A 25,293-nucleotide genomic window follows, 5' to 3' on the forward strand; every position below is an offset into this window, starting at 1 on the left:
AGCGAGAGAGCGCATATATGTTTGTATGGAAATGGTTTTTATATTCTATACAATATTGTATTTTTATAACTTATAATTTTTGTTTTGACTATCGGCTATTAGGTGGGATAGAAATGCAACAAATGAAAAAATAAAAACAAGGTCTTTAGCTCAGATACACCCAGTGTATAGGTGATTCAAAACCTTACAGTACGGATACAAAACCCTTTTCACCCTGCTGAATGACAGCAGTGTCCTATTGGGTGTTGGAGTGTGCACACCTCCCCACAGCCCCTTCCCTCCTGCCAAACACACATACAGGTTCTGCAGCCTGCAGGGATTTTTCAAGGGGGGTGGATCTACACAGTAGTTCATAATTTTAATTTGTACACATAGTGTGTGCTGCTACAACACACCTGTACATTTTCCTTGTGTGTGTGTGCTTTGTTGCTTACCATCACATTCCATGACATTTGGAAGCCTATTCATAATAGCAGAAAATACTGAAAATTTCACAGCACTGATGCAAAAGAGGGATATTGTCAAGCTTCATAAAAGAGGCATCACAAACTCCAATAAAAACAACAACCTAGGAAGAAGAGGAGAAAAAATCCAGATGCGTAAATACAGTAGAGAATTCTTAAGAATATCATATCTGATCTTTTGCGGCAGCTTATTGTAAGATCAACAGTTTCACATGACCTGTCCTAGAATTATCTCACTTATCTTGGGAACATCAGTGAACAGTCTGTAAAAAGTAGCACTTGAGCCTGTGGGGAGCGTCTTTGGCATGGGGATGTTAGATCGAGAGGTTTTATTGTTCTAGAAAAATCTGGACTACTCACTTTGCTTTTAAGATGCCTTTTTTAACAGTGTGCTGCTTTTAATGATGCACTGGTTTTAAACGTTTGAATTAGTTGTATGTATTTTATGGTGTTTTTATTTGTGTTGTACCCCGCCTCAATCCAGAGGGGGAGGCGGGTAACAAATTATTATTATTATTATTATTATTATTATTATTATTATTAATAATAATAATAATATTTCCCACTTTGTTCAGCCAGATTTTTCATCAGTTAACTATACATCTTTTGTATGGCTTGAATTTTGAACTGCAACAATGTTGTTTTTGAATTATATTTTTTTCCTGCACATTTTGTGCACAGTTGCACATTTCAAAAAACCCGATAGCATCAGTGAACAGGTCTACCATTTCTGGTACATCTGGTGATCAAGCAGCAACAAGGCCTGAGCATTACATCTGGCCTCTGAGAAATTTGTATATCAGGTCTTCCCTTCTTTTGTTGCTCAATGAATAGACCTGGTATCTGGACAATGTCTTTTTACTCACAGCTGGAACCCTCCATTCCTGGGCTCCCTTTATCCCTGGGCCAAGTCCACCAGCTTGCAATCCACTCCTAGGGTCTTCTCTTCAGGTACCTTCGCAACAGGGTTATTTAATACATGAGAAAATGTTGTCTGAGGAGCTGCATGACATACTGCCTCAGCTCTAAGACCTGTACTAAAAGAGAGAGATTGGAGAAGAGGCCCCACACAGGCAGGCAAGGTGGCAGATTCTCTTGTCTCCTTTTTTTTTAAAAAAATGACAGCTGCACTTTTCTCTTTTTTAACTTTATACAACACGTTCCCATTTAAGAGCAAATAATTATCCAACCTCCATACTCTTTGCATATTCTAACACTAAAGGATTCCAAACCAAAACTAAAAGGACATGATTTGTATAATGAAAATATTTAATCTCAACTTCCTCAATCTGCTGTACTATTGTGGGTGCAGCAAAAAAAATTAGTCTGTTCTAGTGTATGAAGAATGGAGGGAAGGGGAAAAAACTAATTCTTTTCCTTATGATGATAATATCTCTACACATCTAACAGTTATCTTATCTCTAAATGTTTAGTTAAAGCTTTTGGCAGAATAAGCATATTCACTGATTGCTGCCGAATTCAGTTCAGAATTTCATAAAAATCCTCACCCTGAAGAATTTACCCTAGAAACTGTTCAGTTGATTTTATTAGTTCCAATAAAAGAAACGTTTTTCCTATCTTTATTTTAACTCCACAAATCTTCCCCTTATACAACACAACACTACCTTCATTATCTCTAAACACATCCTCTACTATAAAGAGGGATTATTTGGAATACTTATAGCAACTTCCCTTTTCTTTACACTGACTCCTGAGGAACACACTTTCCCCAAATCCAATTATTGATTGATGAGCTCTAATAGAATATGGATAGATGAACATCTTTAAAGTTGAGTTTGTGAGGTAATGTACAGTGCATTTCAGAAGTCGTGCCTTGAGGTTACCAGCACGGTCTTCCGACTCTAGAAAAGGGCGCAGTTGGCGCAACAGCCGAAGGTGATAGTAGGCACTCCTGGCTGTCGCATCTATCTGGGCTGTCGTTTGGAGTGCCAGATCCAGGAACACCCCCAAACTGCAAATGCAGACTTTCAGGGGGAGTGTAGCCCCATCCAGAACTGGTTGACACACCTCCAAACACAGGTCAGAGCCCCTGACAGCAAGCACCTCCATCTTGTCTGGATTCAGTTTCAGTTTGTTTTTCCTCATCCAGCCCATTACTGCCTCCAAGCATTCATTCAGAGGAGACACACTATCCTTACTTGATGCTGTTATTGAAGGCATAGAGAAATATATTTGGGTGTCATCGGCATACTGATAGCACCCCGCCCCATGCCTCCAGATGATCTCTCCCAGTGGTTTCATGTAAATGTTAAACAGCATTGGGGATAGGATGGTGCCTTGTGGAACACCATACAACAGCTCCTTTTTTGAGGAACAACTATCCCCAAGCATCACCATCTGGAACCTACCCGAGAGGTAGGACTGGAACCACTGGAGCACAGTGCCCCTGATTCCCAACCCCCTCAGGCGTTCCAGAAGGATACCATAGTTGATGGTATCGAAAGCTGCTGAAAGGTCCAAAAGTACCAGCAGGGACACACTCCCCTGTCAATACTCATGCGGAGATCACCCACTAACACGGCCATAGCTGTCTCAACTATATCCCGCTATGAAGTCGGTTTGAAATGGGTCTAGAAAATCTGTATAATCCAAGACTGCTTGGAGTTGGAAGGCAACTGCTCTCTCAATCACCTTGCCCAAAAATGGAAGACTTGATTATTAAGGTCCAGGGAGGGCTTTTTTAGAAGTGGCCATACCAGAGCTTCTTTTAAACATGGTAGAAAACTCCCCTCCCTGAGAGATGCATTAATAATATGTTGTAGTTGTAGTATAACTGCATCTCCTCCCTGGGTGACCATCCAAGAAGGACAAGGATCGAGAAGACAAGTTGTCTTCCTTACTCGTCCAAGCAGCTTGTCCATGTCCTCAGTACTCACCAACTGAAACTGATCCAGTGTAATCCTACTCATGGAGTTGCTGGACATTCCATTGTCAGTTACTGCTATAATGACGGCATCTAAGTTGGCTCTTATCTGAGAGATTTTATCTGTGACGTGATTATTAAAGGCATCACAGCAAACTACTGAAGGCTCTAAAATCGGATTCAGGGGGGAAGGTGTCTGAATTAGACCACTCATCACCCTGCTGGACGTGAATTCACGGATGCAATGCGTGCAGAGAAGAAAGCTTTCTTTGCTGCATATATTGCCACTCCATAGGAACGAAGATGTTCTCTATGTTGTGTCTTGTTGGATATAAATCAAGTTTTCTCCCATTGGTGTTCCTGTCATTGTCCTTCCCGCTTCATCTCCCTGAGATCTTCTGTATACAAAAGTGCCCGATTGGAAGCAGGTCAGAGAGGACGGTTGGGGGCAATTGTGTTGATAGCCCTAGTTAGGTCGATTCCATCTGTTGACCAGTTCTTCAGCAGGATCATAGATGATACCAGCCATAGCACCCTCTAAGGCTTTCTGGAATCCAAGAGGATCCATCAGCCTTCGAGGGTGGACCATCTTTGAAAAGGATGCAACTTCCAATTAAAGAAGGTGTGTTTTGCTTTCTGGATCTTGTTTTTATTGACCTATACCTCCGTGCTGACATCAACGGTGCCTGAAGGGGCAGTCCATAGCTTGGGATGACACCTCCAGTAGCCCCAACAGAGAACAATGAGCTAAAGCCTTCAGCCACAAACAGCATCCCCTGATCAGTACACTTCTGTGCCACATCTACCCTTGGCCACGGCCACGTCCACTGCCAGTGGCCAAGCAGCCCATCCCTGCTGCCCCAGCACCAAACCGCCACCTTCAGGGCCCTAATGAGCTCCATCAGCACCTCGCCTGCCACCTTCTCATCCAGCACCAGCAGCCCAATCACATTCCAGACCTTTTTTCAAGGAGGGGCTGCCAGGGGCTGTCCACCCACAGTCCATCTTTCCAGACACCTTGCCTGGCCCCTCCCAGCCACAGCTGGCCCAGAATGAGCAGTGTCCATCTGTGCCACAGGCAGGGGCTCTCAAAGCAGCCATCCGGGAGGCAGTATGGACTGCTTTCCCCTCTGAGATGCGTGTGGAGATGGAAGATAGCTCTGAGATGCTCCCCTCTTGCCCCTGCAGCACAGACTGGTGGCGCGCCAGCTCAGCGAGGAATCAGAGAGTTTGGGACACACCAGGATTGCAGTTTGAGATTGATAAACAATGGTCAAAGAACACCTAATTTCCTTGAATGAGTTCAAATCTCCAGGGCCCGATGAACTGCGTCCTAGAGTAATGAAGGAGCTAGCGGAAGAACTCTCAGAACCTTTGTCTATTATCTTTGCAAAATCATGAAAGATGGGTGAGGTGCCGGACGACTGGAGGAGGGCTAACGTTGTCCCTATCTTCAAAAAGGGCAAAAAGGAGGAACCTGGGAACTACAGACCGGTCAGTCTGACATCCATCCCTGGGAAAATTTTGGAGCAATTCATGAAGAAGTCAATCTGTAAACACCTTGAAATCAATGCAGTGATTACTAGAAGCCAACATGGATTTGTCAAGAACAAGTCCTGTCAGACTAATTTGATCTCATTTTTTGATAGGGTAACCTCCCTTGTGGACTGTGGGAATGCTGTGGACGTCTTATATCTTGACTTTCGACAAAGTGCCCCATGATATTCTGATTAACAACCTAGCTAAAAGTGGGCTAGATGGAACAACTATTAGGTGGATTCACAGTTGGCTACAGAATCGGACTCAAAGAGTACTTATCAATGGAACCTTCTCAAACTGGGGAGAGGCAACAAGTGGGGTACCACAGGGCTCAGTCCTGGGCCCAGTGCTCTTCAACATTTTTATTAATGATTTGGACAAGGAGGTGCAGGGAATGCTTATCAAATTTGCAGATGACACAAAATTGGGTGGGATAGCTAATACCCTGGAAGACAGAAACAAACTTCGAAGTGATCTTGATAGGCTGGAGTGCTGGGCTGAAAGCAACAGAATGAAATTTAATAGGGATAAATGCCAAGTTCTACATTTAGGAAATAGACACCAAAGGCACAGTTACAAGATGGGGGATACTTGTAACATTCTGTTTCCTGACTTGGAGCTGAGCAGAAGCAGGGAAGAGCAGCTGGCCCAGCTCAAGTAGAAGCTAGAAAAGTAAGCCAGTTCCCAGAGAGCGAGTGAACAGAGAGCAAGCTAACAGGAAGCGCAAACAAGAGTTTGACAGGGGGAGTTCGGCAGGGGAGGTCAAGGGGGAGGCGTCTAAGGAAAAAAAAGAGGGGGGAAACAAAGAAAAACATAAAGAGAACACACACACCCACAAAACCACACCAAAAAAACAACAACCAAAAAATCTTATTTTCCCTTAAGACCTACTCATATAGTTGTGTACCTTCAGAGAGGACAGGACAAAGCAAAGGCAATTCCACTATAATCAGAAAGGAAAAAACAAAGAAGAAATAGACAATATGGATGGAAAGGAGCCCCTAGAGGTGGTGACCTGCAAAGGGTGTGCAATGTTCGTGTTTCTGCCTGAGCTCAACATGGCGTATACCTGAAACAAGCTGGTGGCACTTTTGGAAGAAAAAGTGAGAGGACTTGAGCGGCGAGTGTCCACCCTCCAAAGAATAAGAGAAGACGAGGAGTTCTTAGACCGAACGGTGGAACTGCAACAGCAACAAGAAGCACACGAGATTGAAGAGCAACAGCCAGCTGAAGCAGAAATGGAGTATGCTAAGGGGAGGAAAGCCAATGAAGAGGAAACTCTCTGGAAAAGAGTGACAGTTAGGAGCAGAAGAACTAGAAGGCATTCTGCACTGGTGGAACCATTAGAGTTAAGCAACCACTTTCAGCTTCTGGAGGATGAGTCTGAAGGACAGTTTGCAGAGGAAGAAGTACAGGAGACACCGTGCAACAATGAACAAGAGGCAGAAGGTAGGTCAACCAAGAAGAAGAGAAGAGTAGTCGTTGTGCGAGACTCCCTGCTGCGTGGGATTGAAACCCAAGTATGTCATGAAGACCCATGGACCCGCCAGGTGTGCTGTCTCCCTGGAGCACAGATTAGAGATGTGACTGAAGGGTTACCGAAGCTCATAAAGTCCACGGACACATACCCCTTTCTTCTCATCCATGTGGGAACAAATGATGACACCAAGCAGAGCTACGAAGAAATCATTTCAGACTTTGAAGCTCTGGGAAGGAAACTGAAGAACTTTGGGGCCCGGGTAGTTTTCTCATCCATCCTCCTGGTTCTTGGAAGAGGATTAGAAAGGGAAAGAAAAATACTCCGGATGAATGACTTGCTACAAAGGTGGTGCTGATGTGAGAGTTTTGGATTCTGGGACCACGGGCTACGCTACTTGGAACATGGACTGCTGGCAAGGGATGGGTTGCACCTCACAAGGGCTGGAAAGAATGTGTTCAGCCACAGCATGAAGAACTTGATCAGGAGGGCTTTAAACTGAATCTTACGGCGGCGGGAGACATAAACCTCGAGGCAACAAGGAATGAAGGCCAAGGCACCACAGTACAGAGAACAGCTCCAATAGTGCCCAAAAATAGTGTCCGCAACAAGGTAGGAACAAAGCCAGACTATAAAACACATGGTCTTCGATGTCTATATACTAATGCCCAGAGCATGGGAAACAAACAGAATGAACTTGAACTCTTATTACATGAAGGCAAATACGACTTGCTAGGTATAACTGAAACTTGGTGGGATGACTCCCATGACTGGAATATAGCAATTGAAGGATATAACTTGTTCAAAAAGAACAGAAGAAATAGAAAGGGAGGTGGAGTTGCACTATATGTTAAAAATACCTATCCCTGCATAGAAATACAGGTGGATCAGACTGGGAGCCTCATCAAGAGCATCTAGATTAAAATAAATGGGGCAAGGAATAAAAAGAACATGATAATCGGAGTCTACTACCGACCACCCAATCAAGGAGAAGACGAGGACGAAACTTTTGAGAAACAAATTGCCAGTGTTTCAAGGAAGTGTGATGTAGTAGTGATGGGGGACTTCAGTTACCCTGATATCTGTTGGGAGAACAATACTGCAAAAAGCGGCCCTTCCAAGAAATTCCTGACATGTGTGGGTGATAACTTTCTCCTTCAGAAAGTGGAGGAAGGAACTAGAGGATCGGCAATCCTTGACTTGATATTGACCAATAGGGATGACTTAGTGGATAAAGTGGCAGTTCCAGGCCCCTTACGCCTGGAACGCTCTTCCAGAACATTTGAGAACTACAAGTTCAATCGCAGCTTTTAAAGCTCAACTAAAAACTTTTCTTTTTCCTAAAGCTTTTAAAACTCGATGTTGTGCAGACTTTATACTGTTAGTTTTACCCTACCCTGTGCCTGCTTACCCTACCCTGTGCCTGTTTGCATTCTCTTCCCCTCCTTATTGTTTCATTATGATTTTTTTTTAGAATGTAAGCCTATGCGGCAGAGTCTTGCTATTTACTGTTTTACTCTGTACAGCACCATGTACATTGATGGTGCTATATAAATAATAATAATAATAATAATAATAATAATAATAATAATAATACGGGAACTGCCTGACTTCTGGTTCCTGACTTGGAGCTAAGCAGAAGCAGGGAAGAGCAGCTGGCCCAGCTCAAGTAGGAGCTATAGAAGTAAGCCAGATTCCCAGGGAGCGAGCGAACAGGGAGCGAGCTAACAGGAAGAGCAAACAGGAGTTTGACAGGGGGAGTGTAGGGGAAGAGGAGACCAAGGAAAGGGGAAGAAGAGAAGCCTCAAGGAAACCCAGGAGGCTGCCAATTCAAAGAGGCCATGTGCTTGCCATGTGCTCCTGAGTGCTGAGTGAGAGGGTCGGTGTTTATAGTTGCTGCAGGAGCTGAAGGGGGAGTGGCCTGATTGTCAGTTGGACTCAGCAATCAGTGCCTAATTGCTGTTGATTGTTGTTGGCATTTCAGTGAACTCATTCTGGTTCCTGACTTGGAGCTAAGCAGAAGCAGGGAAGAGCAGCTGGCCCAGCTCAAGTAGGAGCTAGAAAAGTAAGCCAGATTCCCAGGGAATGAGCGAACAGGAAGAGCAAACAGGAGTTTGACAGGAGGAGTTCAGCAGGGGAGGCCAAAGGGGAGGCCTCTAAAAAAATAAATAAAATAAAAAATAATAATAAAAAAATAAAAATAAAAAAGAGGTGGGGAAAAAAAAGAAAAACATAAAGAGAAAAAAAACCCACAAACCACCAAACAAAAGCAAAAAAGTCCCCCAAAAGATTACTTTCCCTTAAGACATCCTCATATAGTTGTGTACCTTCAGAGAGGACAGGACAAAGCAAAGGCAATTCTACTATAATCAAAAAGGAAAAAAACCAAAGCAGAAATCGACAATATGGATGGAAAGGAGTCCCTAGAGGTAGTGACCTGCAAAGGGTGTGCAATGTTCGTGTTTCTGCCTGAGCTCAACATGGCGTATACCTGCAACAAGTGCAAGCTGGTGGCACTTTTGGAAGAAAAAGTGAGAGGACTTGAGCAGCGAGTGTCCACCCTCCAAGGAATAAGAGAAGTCGAGGAGTTCTTAGACCGAACGGTGGAACTGCAACAGCAACAAGAAGCACATGAGATTGAAGAACAACAGCCAGCTGAAGCAGAAGTGGAGTATGCTGAGGGGAGGAAAGCCAATGAAGAGGAAACTCCCTGGAAAAGAGTGACAGTTAGGAGCAGAAGAATTAGAAGGCATTCTGCACCAGTGGAGCCATTGGAGTTAAGCAACTGCTTTCAGCTTCTGGAGAATGAGACTGAAGGACAGTTTGCAGAGGAAGAAGTACAAGAGACACCATGCAACAGTGACCAAGAGACAGAAGGTAGGTCAACCAAGAAGAAGAGAAGAGTAGTCGTTGTGGGAGACTCCCTGCTGCGTGGGATTGAAACCCAAGTATGTTGTGAAGACCCATGGACCTGCCAGGTGTGCTGTCTCCCTGGAGCACAGATTAGAGATGTGACTGAGGGGTTACCGAAGCTCATAAAGCCCACGGACACATACCCCTTTCTTCTCATCTATGTGGGAACAAATGATGTCGCCAAGCAGAGCGACGAAGAAATCATTTCAGACTTTGAAGTTCTGGGAAGGAAACTGAAGAACTTTGGGGCCCAGGTAGTTTTCTCATCCATCCTCCCGGTTCTTGGAAGAGGATTAGAAAGGGAAAGAAAAATACTCCGGATGAACGACTGGCTTCGAAGGTGGTGCCGTCGTGAGAGTTTTGGATTCTGGGACCACGGGCTACGCTACTTGGAACATGGACTGCTGGCAAGGGATGGGTTGCACCTCACAAGGGCTGGAAAGAATGAGTTCGGCCACAGCATGAAGAACTTCATCAGGAGGGCTTTAAACTGAATCTTACGGGGGTGGGAGACGTAAATTTCGAGACAACAATGGATGAAGGCCAATGCACCACAGTACAGAGAACAGCTCCAACAGTGTCCCAAAATAGTGTCTGCAACAAGGTAGGAAAAAAGCCAGACTATAAAACACATGGTCTTCGATGTCTATATACTAATGCCCAGAGCATGGGAAACAAACAGAATGAACTTGAACTCTTATTACATGAAGGCAAATACGACTTGATAGGTATAACTGAAACTTGGTGGGATGACTCCCATGACTGGAATATAGCAATTGAAGGATATAACTTGTTCAAAAAGAACAGAAGAAATAGAAAGGGAGGTGGAGTTGCACTATATGTTAAAAATACCTATCCCTGCATAGAAATACAGGCGGATGAGATTGGGAGCCCCGTCGAGAGCGTCTGGATTAAAATAAATGGGGCTAGGAATAAAAAGAAAATGATAATCGGAGTCTACTACCGACCACCCAATCAAGGAGAAGACGGGGACGAAACTTTTGAGAAGCAAATTGCCAGCGTTTCAAGGAAGTGTGATGTAGTAGTGATGGGGGACTTCAATTACCCTGATATCTCTTGGGAGACCATTACTGCCAAAAGCGGTCCTTCCAAGAAATTCCTGACATGTATGGGTGATAACTTTCTCCTACAGAAAGTGGTGGAAGGAACTAGAGGATCGGCAATCCTTGACTTGTTATTGACCAATAGGGATGACTTAGTGGATAAAGTGGCAGTTACAGGAACTCTGGGGGGAAATGACCACGTCATACTTGAATTCTTGATTATGAAGGAGACAAAAGTTGAGCATAGCCATACACGTACTCTGGATTTTAGGAAAGCTGATTTTAATAAACTCAGAACTATAATAAGTAAGGTCCCTTGGCAAGGGAGCCTAAACAGAAAAGGAGTGCAGGATGGGTGGGAGTATCTAAAAATGAAATTTTAAAGGCACAGTTACAAACAATTCCAACAAGGAGAAAAGATAGAAGACAACAGAGGAAACCAATGTGGCTCCACAAAAAGCGTATTGATGAACTGAAAACAAAAAGGGATACATATAGGAAGTGGAAGGAAGGCCAGGCTACAAAAGAAGAGTACAGACAAGTGGCGCAGAAGTGCCGAAATGGCGTCAGGAAGGCTAAAGCTGTGAATGAGCTGAGATTAGCGAGGGATGCTAAAAGCAATAAAAAGGCTTTCTTCAGATATGTGAGTAGTAAAAGACAGAGGAAAGAAATGGTGGTTCAACTGCTTAATGAGGATAGCAAATTGATAACAGATGACAAAGAAAAGGCTGAAGTGCTCAATTCCTACTTTGCCTTGGTCTTCTCCCAAAAGCGGGTCTATGACCCCCCTGGAAAAAGTGAAGCAGAAGTTGTGGGGGAAGGATTGCAGTTTGAGATTGATAAACAAATGGTCAAAGAACACCTAATTTCCTTGAATGAGTTCAAATCTCCAGGGCCCGATGAACTGTATCCAAGAGTAATGAAGGAGCTAGTGGAAGAACTCTCAGAACCTTTGTCTATTATCTTTGCAAAATCATGGAAGACGGGTGAGGTGCCGGACGACTGGAGGAGGGCTAACGTTGTCCCTATCTTCAAAAAGGGCAAAAAGGAGGAACCTGGGAACTACAGACCAGTCAGTCTGACATCCATCCCTGGGAAAATTCTGGAGCAGATTATAAAGAAGTCAATCTGTAAACACCTTGAAATCAATGCAGTGATTACTAGAAGCCAACATGGATTTGTCAGGAACAAATCCTGTCAGACTAATTTGATCTCATTTTTTGATAGGATAACCTCCCTGGTGGACTGTGGGAATGCTGTGGACGTCATATATCTTGAATTCAGCAAAGCTTTTGACAAAGTACCACATGACATTCTGATTAACAAACTAGCTAAAAGTGGGCTAGATGGAACAACTATTAGGTGGATCCACAGTTGGCTACAGAATCGGACTCAAAGAGTACTTATCAATGGAACCTTCTCAAACTGGGGAGAGGCAACAAGTGGGGTGCCGCAGGGCTCAGTCCTGGGCCCAGTGCTCTTCAACATTTTTATTAATGATTTGGATGAGGATGTGCAAGGAACGCTGATCAAATTTGAAGATGACACAAAATTGGGTGGGATAGCTAATACCCTGGAAGACAGAAACAAACTTCAAAGTGATCTTGATAGGCTGGAGTGCTGGGCTGAAAACAACAGAATGAAATTTAATAGGGATAAATGCCAAGTTCTACATTTAGGAAATAGAAACCAAATGCACAGTTACAAAATGGGGGACACTTGGCTCAGCAATACTACAAACGAGAAAGATCTTGGAATTGTTGTAGATCGCAAGTTGAATATGAGCCAACAGTGCGATATGGCTGCAAGAAAGGCAAATGCTATTTTGGGCTGCATTAATAGAAGTATAGCTTCCAAATCACGTGAGGTACTGGTTCCTCTCTATTCGGCCCTGGTTAGGCCTCATCTAGAGTATTGTGTCCAGTTCTGGGCTCCACAATTCAAGAAGGATGCAGACAAGCTGGAGCGTGTTCAGAAGAGGGCAACCAGGATGATCAGAGGTCTAGAAACAAAGCCCTATGAAGAGAGACTGAAAGAACTGGGCATGTTTAGCCTGGAGAAGAGAAGATTGAGGGGAGACATGATAGCACTCTTCAAATACTTAAAAAGTTGTCACACAGAGGAGGGCCAGGATCTCTTCTCGATCCTCCCAGAGTGCAAGACACGGAATAACGGGCTCAAGTTAAAGGAAGCCAGATTCCGGCTGGACATCAGGAAAAACTTCCTAACTGTTAGAGCAGTGCGACGGTGGAATCAGTTACCTAGGGAGGTTGTGGGCTCTCCCACACTAGAGGCATTCAAGAGGCAGCTGGACAACCATCTGTCAGGGATGCTTTAGGGTGGATTCCTGCATTGAGCAGGGGGTTGGACTCGATGGCCTTGTAGGCCCCTTCCAACTCTGCTATTCTATGATTCTATGATTCTATGATAAAGAAGTCAATCTGTAAACACCTTGAAATCAATGCGGTGATCACTAGAAGCCAACATGGATTTGTCAAGAACAAGTCCTGTCAGACAAATTTGATCTCATTTTTTGATAAGGTAACCTCCCTTGTGGACCGTGAGAATGCTGTGGACGTCATATATCTTGAATTCAGGAAAGCTTTTGACAAAGTGCCCCATGATATTCTGATTAACAAACTAGCTAAAAGTGGGCTAGATGGAACAACTATTAGGTGGATTCACAGTTGGCTACAGAATCGGACTCAAAGAGTACTTATCAATGGAACCTTCTCAAACTGGGGAGAAGCAACGAGTGGGGCACCGCAGGGCTCAGTCCTGGGCCCAGTGCTCTTCAACATTTTTATTATTGATTTGGATGCGGAGGTGCAGGGAACGCTTATCAAATTTGAAGATGACACAAAATTGGGTGGGATAGCTAATACCCTGGAAGACAGAAACAAACTTCAAAGTGATCTTGATAGGCTGGAGTGCTGGGCTGAAAACAACAGAATGAAATTTAATAGGGATAAATGCCAAGTTCTACATTTAGGAAATAGAAACCAAAGGCACAGTTACAAGATGGGGGATACTTGGCTCAGCAATACTACAAACGAGAAGGATCTTGGAATTGTTGTAGATTGCAAGCTGAATATGAGCCAACAGTGTGATATGGCTGCAAGAAAGGCAAATGCTATTTTGGGCTGCATTAATAGAAGTATAGCTTCCAAATCACGTGAGGTACTGGTTCCTCTCTATTCAGCCCTGGTTAGGCCTCACCTAGAGTATTGCGTCCAGTTCTGGGCTCCACAATTCAAAAAGGACGCAGAACACCCTGGAGCGCGTTCGGAGGAGGGCAACCAGGATGATCAGGGGTCTGGAAACAAAGCCCTATGAAGAGAGACTGAAAGAACCTAAATCCATGTTTATAAATATATCATTATCAGTAAATATGATACACAGGGTCTTCAGCAGAAATTGAATAGGGAAATGGACTGTCCCATTTTGTCTAAGAAAAAAGCTTTAGCGTCTGTATCTGAAGCTTCTATGAATCTCAGGTTATCTCTTACTCAGCAAAAAAAAAACCCTCTTGCTCTGTATCTACTGGACACCACAATGTCTCTTTAATAAGGGTTTGTCTAAGTTGGCTAATTGCTAGAGATATGATACAGCAAATTCTCCTTTTAATCATGTTTTGGCAATGCCCAATAGTTGCCTCTTTTTGGGAGGAGGTTATTATAAAAATAAACTTTGTATCTGAATATTCTATAATATTTATTGATGAACATGTCAAATTATTTACCTGCTTCTTGGAAGTTAACACAGCACAAATGGATTCTCTACACCCTTTTGGCAGGTAAAAGACTGGTATTACAACACTGGAAGGATAAACACTCACCTCTTAAAATTTAATGGAGTCAGAACCTAACAAAGCTTTCAACATTTGAACAGGCACCACTCATGCATTATGCATATTTGGTCTGCCTTTGTTGAAGCATCAACTGAAATTGATACATTCAAATTATGGAGTCATTTGTTCTCTTCTTTTTTCTCATGGTTTTGTTTAGTTGAAATTTTCAATTAAATTAATAAAATGAAAAAATCTGTCAGCACACTTTGCTGTTCTTTAACTGCTTGACTTAAAACTTATATTTCTTTTTTATGCTCATCTAGCTTCTATTTTATTTGTTACTATTTTATTTGAATTCTCTTTTGCTGTGGATTGTATGGCTTTGTTTGTCATCAGCTCAGTGTACCAGCAGACTAGATTTGATCTATGCCTATTAGACTTCCTTCCTTTCCTCATATGATGAGTTGCCCATGCGAAAGCAATAGTACAGAACTCCTTGTGTCTGAATGTTTACCTTTCCCCATAATCTTGTTTAAACCGTGACCATGTTTCCTAGAGTTACCAACTCTAGGATGATCCGAGGTGAGATTAGCTCCCTTTGGGTGACTTGTTAAGCCCTTCAAAAATTTGCTCCTTTGGTTGCCGGAAGGGTCATGTCAGGAATCATCTCCCTCTCTTGTCCGGATCTGGAACTCATGAACTTCTCTTGTGTTTAAAACTGTAGAGATAGCAACAAGGAAACCACATTGATGGGGAACTCATTACATGAGTTGGAAGGGGCCTACAAGGCCATCGAGTCCAACACCCTGCTCAATGCAGGAATCCACCCTAAAGTACCCCTGACAGATGGTTGTCCAGCTGCCTCTTGAATGACTCTAGTGTGGGACAGCCCACAACCTCCCTAGGTAACTGATTCCATTGTCATACTGCTCTAACAGTCAGGACGTTTTTCCTGATGTCCAGCTGAAATCTGGCTTCCTTTAACTTGAGCCCATTATTCCGTGTCCTGCACTCTGGGAGGATCGAGAAGAGATCCTGGCCCTCCTCTGTGTGACAACCTTTTAAGTATTTGAAGAGTGCTATCATGTCTCCCCTCAATCTTCTCTTCTCCAGGCTAAACATGCCCACTTCTTCCAGTCTCTCTTCATAGGGCTTTGTTTCCAGACCCCTGATCATCCTGGTTGCCCTCTTCTGAACACGCTCCAGCTTGTCTGCGTCCTTCTTGAATTGTGGAGCCCTGGACTGGATGCAATACTCTAGATGAGGCCTAACCAGGGCCGAATAGAGAGGAACCAGTACCTCATGCGATTTGGAAGCTATACTTCTATTAATGCAGCCCAAAATAGCATTTGCCTTTCTTGCAGCCATATCGCACTGTTGGCTCATATTCAGCTTGCGATCTACAACAATTCCAAGATCCTTCTCGTTTGTAGTATTGCTGAGCCAAGTATCCCCCATCTTGTAGCTGTGCATTTGGTTTCTATTTCCTAGATGTAGAACTTGGCATTTATCCCTATTAAATTTCATTCTGTTGTTTTCAGCCCAACACTCCAGCCTATCAAGATCACTTTGAAGTCTGTTTCTGTCACTACAGTAGTAGTGATTGGCTTTTGACTGTTATAGAATTTCTTGCAGCCATCAGCTATATGATACCTGAAGTGTGTAACCATTAAGCTTTTGTCATAAGATTTCCTGCAATAAAGAAGTCTCACTGATTTGGGTGTCCCATATCAGTTTGCCAGAATGTGTGTTTGCCTGAGGGACCAGGACACCCAACAAAATCTGACAACATTTTATTCAATGTTTTGTCCCTTTCTCTCATCCAACTCTTTCTTGGACTGTAACTTATTCTGGTTTTATTTATTTATTTATTTATTGCATTTCTATACCACCCAATAGCTGAAGCTCTCTGTGCAGTTTTATGTGATTTTAAAGTTTTAAATTGGATTTTATGGTTTTAATTGTAAACTGCCTAGAGAGACTAGGCTGTTGGGCAGTATAAAATGTAATAAATAAATAAATGAAGAGAGACTGAACGAATTGGGCATGTTTAGCTTGGAGAACAGAAGATTGAGGGGAGACATGATAGCACTCTTCAAATACTTAAAAGGTTGTTGCACAGAGGAGGGCCAGGATCTCTTCTCAATCATGTCAAAGTACAGGCCACCGAATAATGGGCTCAAGTTACAAGAAGACAGATTCCAGCTGGACATCAGGAAAAATTTCCTGACTGTTAGAGCAGTACAATAGTACCAGGTACCTAGGGAGGTTGTGGACTTTCCCCCACTAGAGGCATTGAAGAGGCAGCTGGACAACCATCTGTCAGGTATGCTTTAAGGTGGATTCCTTCATTGAGCAGGGGGTTGGACTCGATGGCCTTCCAACTCTACTATTCTATGATTCTATGAAATAAAATAAATAAATAAATATAATAAAACCAAAGTAAAATCAGCAGAAAAATAAATCAGTTGAAAAAATGTAAAAGCACAAAAATAGTTCTTAAAATGCTTGATAGAATAAAAAAGTCATCACCCACCAGGGGAAAACCTATAATGTAGTTGCCAGGCAAGCCTCTCTGGGCATTCCACAAGCAGAGTGCCTCCATGAAAAAAGCCCTCTCTCATGTAGCTACCTGCCTTTTCTCATTTAGGTAAGGATACCTGGAGAAGGAAGCTGGACAATGACTTTATAGTCCAAATAGGTAAGTGTGGGTGGAGACATTTCCTCTGGTAACCTGATCCAAAGCCTGTTGTTGTTGTTGTTGTTGTTGTTGTTGTTGTTGTTGATAATAATAATAATAATAATAATAATAATAATAATAATATCCTGCCTTTCCTCCAGGGAGCCCTAGGCAGCATACATGATCCTCCTTCTGTCCATTTTATCCTTACAACAACCCTGTTGCAATAATAAAAGTGCAGGTTACCTGAGCATGAATAAATGTCACAAGGCCATCCATCATAAATACTACGCAAAGTTTGCCATTATGCAACATCTTTGTAAAGACATAACCATCATCCCTTTACTTTGGAATACTTGTAAACTGCGACCACAGTTGAAATCCATGTTGTGTTCAATTTGTTTGTTTGTTTTTAAATATCTGAAAATATGTATGTAAAAATTGATTTAATACAGGGAAGAAGAAAAAACCCTCTTGCAAGCTATTTCTGACCAGATAGGGTCATCAGCCTAAGGTTTTATAACGTCACCATTCCCCAGATAGCATGGCTGGATGGTGGATGGTGGGGGTTGTAGGACTTATTTCTGCCTAAACATGCATAGGCTTGTGTTGTAAGTTGATAAAAAGCTGCTCTGAGCCACTGAGGCCAACTGTTCCTCCAGTGACCATGCTGGATCCAAGAGCACCCCCAAACTATGAACCTGCTCCTTTAGGGGGACTGCAACGCCCTCCAAAACAGGGGGAATACCACTTAATGGAACAGAAGAACCACCCAGTAAAAGTACCTCAGTCTTATCTGGATTGAATATCAGTTTATTCCATTACCTTGCCCAAGCACTGGTTTGTAACAACAACTGCCTCACCTACATCAGATGGAAAGGAAAGACAGAACTCACTGTCATCTGCATATCAGTGACACTCGGCAGTGACACCCCAGATAACCTCTCCCAGCAGTTTCACGTAAAGGTTGAAAGGTAGCTGCCATTTACACAAGATTACTCACATCTCTAATGGCAGCACTATGAAGCACTCAGTCAATCACAGGGCTCTTTCTCTCTCTGCATGTGTGTCTATCTCAATCTCTGGCTCAGTACACACAACACATTCCTCTACGCAGTGTGAAAACTCCACTCAATGGTGGAGTTGTACAATGTTCCAACTCCACCGTTGTGTTACTGTGGGCTCCCGCAGAGTTGAGTAAAAGTCAACGCAACATTTGATTGACAGTTCCTTCGCCCTCTCTCCTCCCCCATTTCTCCTGATGCCATCCCATCAGCCATTGCTGCAAAAAACCAATGCAGGCAGCTCTTCTAAAGAAGCACTCCCTCCTTTTGCTGCTCTTGCCAGGGAACTCTATAGCCAGTGGGGAAACTACTCAATGCAGCAGGAAACTCCATGGAGCCCTCCACACAACATGCAACACAACAGTTGTGCAGAAACTCTCCTCTGCACAGTCAGGACATTCAGGGTGGAGTGTTTTCAACAACAAAAAACTCCACCGTGGGGTGGAGTTTTCTCTCCAGACAACACATTTCTCAGTGGTGGTGTAGGATTCTAAAAACCACCGTAGAATTCTAAAACCATCATTGAGAAATCTGTTGTCTGAACTGAGCTACTGTCTGCATTTCTTTCTCTCATTCAGTTTTTCTCTCATTCTCTCATTTAGTTTCTCTGTTTGTGGGCCTTGCTAGACCAGGGGTTAGCATGGTGCAAGGCCCATGCTCGTCCCTGTGTGTCCAAATGACGCACAGGGGATCCCGGCCTCAGCCAGGGCTCGAGCCGCCCTGGCATGGTGCTAACCGGAACCACTTGTAGCATGGTTCTTCCTGCAGTCCCTGCCTCAGGTCGGGCTGAGGCCGGGACTGCGGGCGTGTGGACCGTTCCGCCGCTTTTCCCAGCTACCGCACTTACGTGCAAGTAGCCGAGAAAAGTGGCGGATGGGCTCCAGCACTCCTTTTTTTTTTATATATATATAATTTTTTTTTATTTTCTACAATACTTAAACATACACATTTACATTCACATAAAAACAACAACAACAACAACATACTACATAATGTTCAATTTGAATACAAAATCTTATCTTAATAACATAATCAAAATAACCTACAAGTGCACCCCCCACCTCGGGATCTCATTCCTGATTCCAGAATCTCATACTTTCTTCTGCTGGTGGTTTCCCACTTCCTTTTGAAAACACAAATATTAGGAACTGTTTCCAAATTCCTTCAAAATCATGTGATTTAGCTATACCTCTTCTCCATTTAATATTACTTGTTAATTTATCATTAATAGCTATATCCCATACTTCTTTATACCATTCTTCAATAGAATATTCCCCTTGAATCTTCCAGTTCCTAGCTACAATCAATCTTGCTGCAATCAACAAATTCGTTATCAGTTCCTTAGTTTCCTTTTTACATTTAAAATCTTCTTCAAATAGTGACAGCAATGCAACTTTTGGTGTTCGTTCTATCTTCATTTCCACAATTTTTTCAATCTCCAAAAACACCATCTTCCACAATTTCTGAACATAGTTACATTCCCACCACATATGCAAATACGTTCTTTTAACCCCACAACCTCTCTAACAATTTTCTGATTGCTGATTGTTTATCTTATTCAATCTAACCGGAGTTAGGTACCACCTCCATACAATTTTATAATAATTCTCTTTTATTCTTACTGACATATTTCTCAACGCTCTTCGTTTCCATAATCCCTCCCAACCCTGTTGTCCTATTTGTACCTTCAAATCTGTCTCCCAAACCATTTTACCCGAATTATCCACCGTCCCTTTCTCTACCAATATTCTATATAATTCACTCATCAACCCTTTTAACACTGTTCTTTTCTCCCTTTCATTATCTTTCTTAACTATTAGTTCCTCGAACTTTGTTTATTCTCTACACTCTCCATTATCTCTTACCCACTTTTTAGTCCACTGTTCTAATTGCCTATAATTTAACCAAGTTAATTTTTTATCCTTCAAAACCTCTTCCATATCCTCTCTTGTACTCATTCCTCTTAACCAATCCTTTAATTTCATTTTATTTTTTTCTATTAAAACTTTACTTAATCTACTCTTTAATTCCTCCGGGAAATTCTTCAACATTATTACCGGTGACAAAGGAGAGCCGCTTGGAAGCAGCTCCCCTTTATATTTACTCCAAATTTCCCAGTGAAACCTCAAGAGCGGGTTATTTATACTTTCCACCCATTTTTTTTTCCCTTCCATAAAAAATACATTTTCCAATTTAGTCTCTATATTACTCGTAATTTTTTCTTCCATCCAATCTAATTCCCCTAATCCTGTAATTGCCTCCACTATATATCTTAATCTATTAGCTACATAATATAATTTAATATTCGGGAGACCCAATCCTCCCTTTTTTTGGCTAAAATACCATTTACTTTTATTTACCCTCGCTTTCTTATCACCATTACAATAATTATTTATAATCCTTTGCCAACTTTTTAACTCTAATTCTGAAATTTTTATTGGTAGCATCCTGAACACAAAATTAATATTTGCTAAAATCTTCATTTTTATTAATGCTATTCTTCCAAACCAAGATAAATTTAACCTTTTATATTTTTCCAATTTTGCTAAAATCTCTTTTTTTAACACATTTAAATTCTCTTTCTCTAAACTCTCTAATTTCTGCGTAATTTTTATTCCCAAATATCTAATCTGATTCTTAACTCTAATTTCTCTTCCCTTTTCTTCCCAATCCTTCTCTTCCTTTTTAGTATAATTAAACATCAATTCTGATTTAGACCAATTTATTTTTAACCCTGTAATATCCTCAAATTCTCTCAATTGTTGTTTAATTCTCCCCATCTTCTCTATTGGATTCTTTATCGTCAACAACGTGTCGTCTGCAAACATATTCAATTTAATTTCCTTCATACTACCTATTCCTTCAATCTCCTCATCTTCTCGTATTGCATTCGCCAATAATTCTATTACCATTACAAATAGGACTGGTGAGAGCGGACAACCTTGCCTTGTCCCTCTGGCTAGTCGTATCTTATCTGTCACACCATCATTCACTACCACTACGGCTGTATTTTGAGAGTATAACTGTTCTATTATCGCTTTGAATTTATTTCCAAACCCCATTTTATTTATAACCATCTTTAAAGCTTGCCAGCTCACACAATCAAAAGCCTTAAAAATATCCAATGCCAGAATTCCCGCTTTAACCCTAGACTTATTTATCACCTGTATTGCATTTAATACTCTTCCCACTAAATTAGGCATCTGTCTACCTGCCACAAATCCGCATTGATCCTCCCCTATATATTCCTCTATAAATTTATTCAACCGCCTTGCTAAGATAGTTGAAAAAAGCTTAGCATCTTGGTTTATTAATGAAATAGGTCTATATGAATCAGGGACAGTCAAATCTTTATCTGGTTTTGGTATTAAAATTATTAATGAGTGTTCCCATGATTCTGGCGTTCTATCCCCTTCCAATATGGAATTAAACAAATTTATTAATTTTGGTATTAAAATTCCTTTAAAAACCTTATAATATTCTGGTCCTAAACCGTCTACCCCCGGTGATTTACCCGGCTTCAGGTTCTCAATTACTTCTTCTACTTCTCCTTGCGTTATTACCTTTTCCATTAACTCTTTATGCTCTATTTGGCTCCAGCACTCCTGCCCCCCCTTCCCCCGATCCACCCTACGACCTTCCCTGGCCTCCGATCCCCCCGTCCCCACGTCCATGTCTTGCCAGTCCCCACCCCACTTACCTGCTCCATCGTCGCTGGGCCCGGGCTTGAACTGAGCGCCCTGGTCCACCTGGAAGCTCAATTCAAGCCTGGGCCGGGCGACGACAGAGCAGGTAAGAACCCCCCCTCCCGCCTGGGCCCTAACTGGACCTGCTGCCGCTGCTGTACGAACTGCGGCGTCAGCTCCAGGCAAGCCCCCCACCCCACCCCACCTACCTGCTCCATTGTCATAGAATCATAGAATCGCAGCGTTGGAAGGGGCCTACAAGGCCATCGAGTCCAACCCCCTGCTCAATGCAGGAATCCACCCTAAAGCATCCCTGACAGAATCGCTGGTCCTGGGCTTGAACTGAGCACCCTGGTCCACCCAGAAGCAAGCCCGCACCTGCAGCCTTGCTTCTGGGTGGACCCAGGGGCTTGATTCAAGCCCGGGCCCAGCCATGACGGAGAAGGTAAGTGGTGGGGTGCGGGGGGACTTGCCTGGAGCCACCGCCCCCACAGTTCATGCAGCGGCGGCTCCAGGTAAGGGACCAGGCAGGAGGGGGGTTTCCTGGAGCTGACGCAGTTCGTGCAGTGGTTGCAGCAGGTCCAGGTAAGGGGCCCAGGGCGCTCAGTTCAAGCCCGGGCCCAGCGACGACGGAGCAGGTAAGTGGGGTAGGGTGGGGGCTTGCCTGGAGCTGCCGTCCCACGTTCCCCATCCTGATGTACCAGCATTCCTGACCATGCATCATACAATGATGGCAGTTGTAGTCCAACACCTTTGGAGGGCACCAGGTTGGGGAAGGGCTGCTCTAAACAAAAAAAGAAGTAGGTGGCTCTAAGTTGTTCGTCCTCAGTTTTCCACAACCCCACAGTCACCTCTGCATATTCTATTCTCCATCCTGTCCTCATGGTTTAGCTGCTTTGGGCGAATGAGAATTTCACTGGTACTTTCTGCCTCCTTAGGGAGGATGTGGGGCCCTCAGTTAAGGGTGAGCCTTAATTCCCAATTTCCCCACTTTTTGGTACTTGGTTGAAAAGCGTACATCCTTAACGTTGTTTTGTAAACCGTAGGTTTTTTGTTTATTGAATCAACTTGTATTCTGTTAAGGCTAGAACGTGTGTGTGTGTGTGTGTGTGTCTATACAGATGGTTGTCCAGCTGCCTCTTGAAGGCCTCTAGTGTGGGAGAGCCCACAAGGAAATGCCCTTGAGTTTAACTGGTTCCATGAAAGCAGCTCCTCGTAAAAGCAAAGAAGTAGTAGCAGGCAGCAGCATGACCAGGCTCCTCCATACTGAAGTAGCTTCATTCTGAGAATGGGAATAGCACCTTGTGCTGCACACATCTGCCCCATCTATCTCTACTCTCCAGTTCCTCAAGGTCTGTAAATTAAATTGATGATGGGATTCCATTGAGCTCAATTGAGAGTGGCTGCAATACAAATGGTAAAATGTGGACCAGGAAGGCAAGCCCAGCCAGGCAGCATTATGGTTTATTAGGCCCGATTTGGTAGCCTGAGTGTCTGTATGTGTGTTTTAGTCCTCACTCCCAATAAAGTTTTGTTGGATTTCATAATCCTTCTTGAATATAACACTCTTCTGTGTTAGTGCTGTTCAATTCCCAGGATATTTTACTACTCTGTGCAGGCTTCTAAATGTCATGAGGCCCAGTATTGGGGAAAAGGCAGAATATAAATATAATAACAACATCAACAACAAACACACAAGAAATGTGCACAGGTGTGTTGCACCAGTGGACGCTCTATGTATGCAAATTACAACCACAAACTGCTATACAGCTTTGCCTGCCCCTCCCAGAAAAATTCCACTGGATCCTCATGATTACTACATTACGAAATGCATTGCAATAGTGAAAGCCTAAGCTTCCTTACTGGAAACAAAGCCCTATGAGGAGAGACAGAAGGAACCGGGCATGTTTAGCCTGGAGAAGGCTGAGGGGAGACATGATAGCACTCTTCAAATACTTGAAAGGTTGTCACTCAGAGGAGGGCCAGGATCTCTTCTCGATCATCCCAGAATGCAGGAATAATGGGCTCAAGTTAGAGGAAGCCAGATTCCACCTGGACATCAGGAAAAACTTCCTGTTAGAGCAGTACGACAATGGAACCAATTACTTAGGGAGGTTGTGGGCTCTTCCACACTAGAGGCCTTCAAGAGGCAGCTGGACAGCCATCTGTCAGGTATGCTTTAAGGTGGATTCCAGCATTGAGCAGGGGGTTGGATTTGATGGCCTTATAGGCCCCTTCCTCTTCCAACTCAACTATTCTATGATTCTGTCATATGTACAACAGTGACTGAATAAGTTTTGTAGTGGACAGCAAGATGAGTAGAACAGCATGGAGGGTTAGTGCCTGCGAAAGACAGAGGTCCTTCTCATTCAAGTTCAAATCTGTGTCTACACATCCATCTCAAGCAATATATAGGCATTAAAAGGTAGCAAAATTCTTTTGTATTTACTCAATACAATTTTGGATTCTCTACCTTAGGTGCCAAAATGTTTTCAGCACAGCAGAAAGCGCACTCTGTAGAAATCTAAGAGAAATACTAAAGACCCCATGGCAAATTAAAAAGAAAGTCATTCCTCTTTGTCCTGTAGAAGGATTGCTGCTCCCACAAGATTCTTCCTAGTCCCTTGTAATAAAGAGCAACCAGTGGGAGGCTCCAAAGGGCTCCTTCAATCTCTCCTTGGTTTCTTTACAGCACTTCTAACAGATCAAATATTCTCCTTACCAGGCCAGTACCTACTGCAGCTTAGCACTGGAGCCCTTAAATCCTAACTTGCCTCAGTTGACCTTCTTTGTGATTTTGGATTAATCAGAGACAGCCTTAGCACTTGCACATTCTGGAAACTGATGTAGCCTGAGCACCTTACGAGTTCCATTGGCACAGACCATTAACCATCTGTTTTCCTTGCAGGAGCAGCTACCATTTCTGTCCATTTATTTTTTTATTTATATTAAATTTATATCCCACCTTTTTTTCTCCAAGGAACCCAAGGCAGCATACATAATCCTCCTTCTTTCCATATGTATCCTCACAACAATCCTGTGAGGTAGGTTGGACTGAGAGTCTGTGACAGGCCCAAAGTCACCCAGCAGGCTTCTATGGCCGAACTGGGACCAGAACCTGGATCTCCCAACTCCCAATCCAATGCTTTATCCGCAACACCTTAGCCACTCACCTTCTTTGGATTTTAGCCCTAGTGCCACACCACTGAGGTGAGCAAACAAGAGGTGGTGACTGCAGTTTACAGAAGCAGCTGCTACCACACCTGCCCTCTTGTGTATGTGTGCATACACAGAACATTGCGCTGGGCGGAGCTACCCAGAGAAGGGAAATGGAGGCTGATCCTCGCAGGAACCACCCAGGACCAACACCGAACTAGATGCTGCTCCAAGTGCAACAGCCACTACCACCAGTAGATAGCCCCTTGGAAAGTTTGAGATCTCAGGTGGACGAGCCACTCTTCTCTGTACCGTTCCGCTGCCTCTTCTTCCTCCTCCTCCCATCCAGGCTCACATGAGGTAAGCCATTGACTCAGTTTGGATGACATGATAATCCACAAAGGATTAAGTGAGCCACAGTGATTTATTTAACACATTGTGGGTTATTGTGTCATCTGTTAGGTATTTTTTAATCCATGATGGCTTATTTGGTCAAAATAACCCCCTCTGCAATAGGGGTTATTTAACCCATGTTGTCTGGTAGTCACCATGAATTAATTACACTGAGTTGTGCAG

General features: G+C 43.1%; 1 protein-coding gene across 3 annotated transcripts in view; it reads right to left on the bottom strand.

Annotated features, from left to right (window-relative positions):
- Window positions 1-25,293, bottom strand: part of LOC134401277 (uncharacterized) — an 81,337-nt gene that overhangs the window by 52,862 nt on the left and 3,182 nt on the right. For 2 of the 3 annotated variants that reach the window (XM_063130028.1, XM_063130026.1), the window contains exon 2: window positions 435-568. The gene's annotated coding sequence lies outside the window, so the exon portion shown is untranslated. Of the gene's footprint in view, window positions 1-434; window positions 569-14,645; window positions 14,850-25,293 lie in introns of all 3 variants that reach the window. The other variant, XM_063130027.1, reaches the window with a different exon arrangement.

This window comes from Elgaria multicarinata, chromosome 7, assembly GCF_023053635.1.
Source record: "Elgaria multicarinata webbii isolate HBS135686 ecotype San Diego chromosome 7, rElgMul1.1.pri, whole genome shotgun sequence".
Taxonomy (NCBI): domain Eukaryota; kingdom Metazoa; phylum Chordata; class Lepidosauria; order Squamata; family Anguidae; genus Elgaria; species Elgaria multicarinata.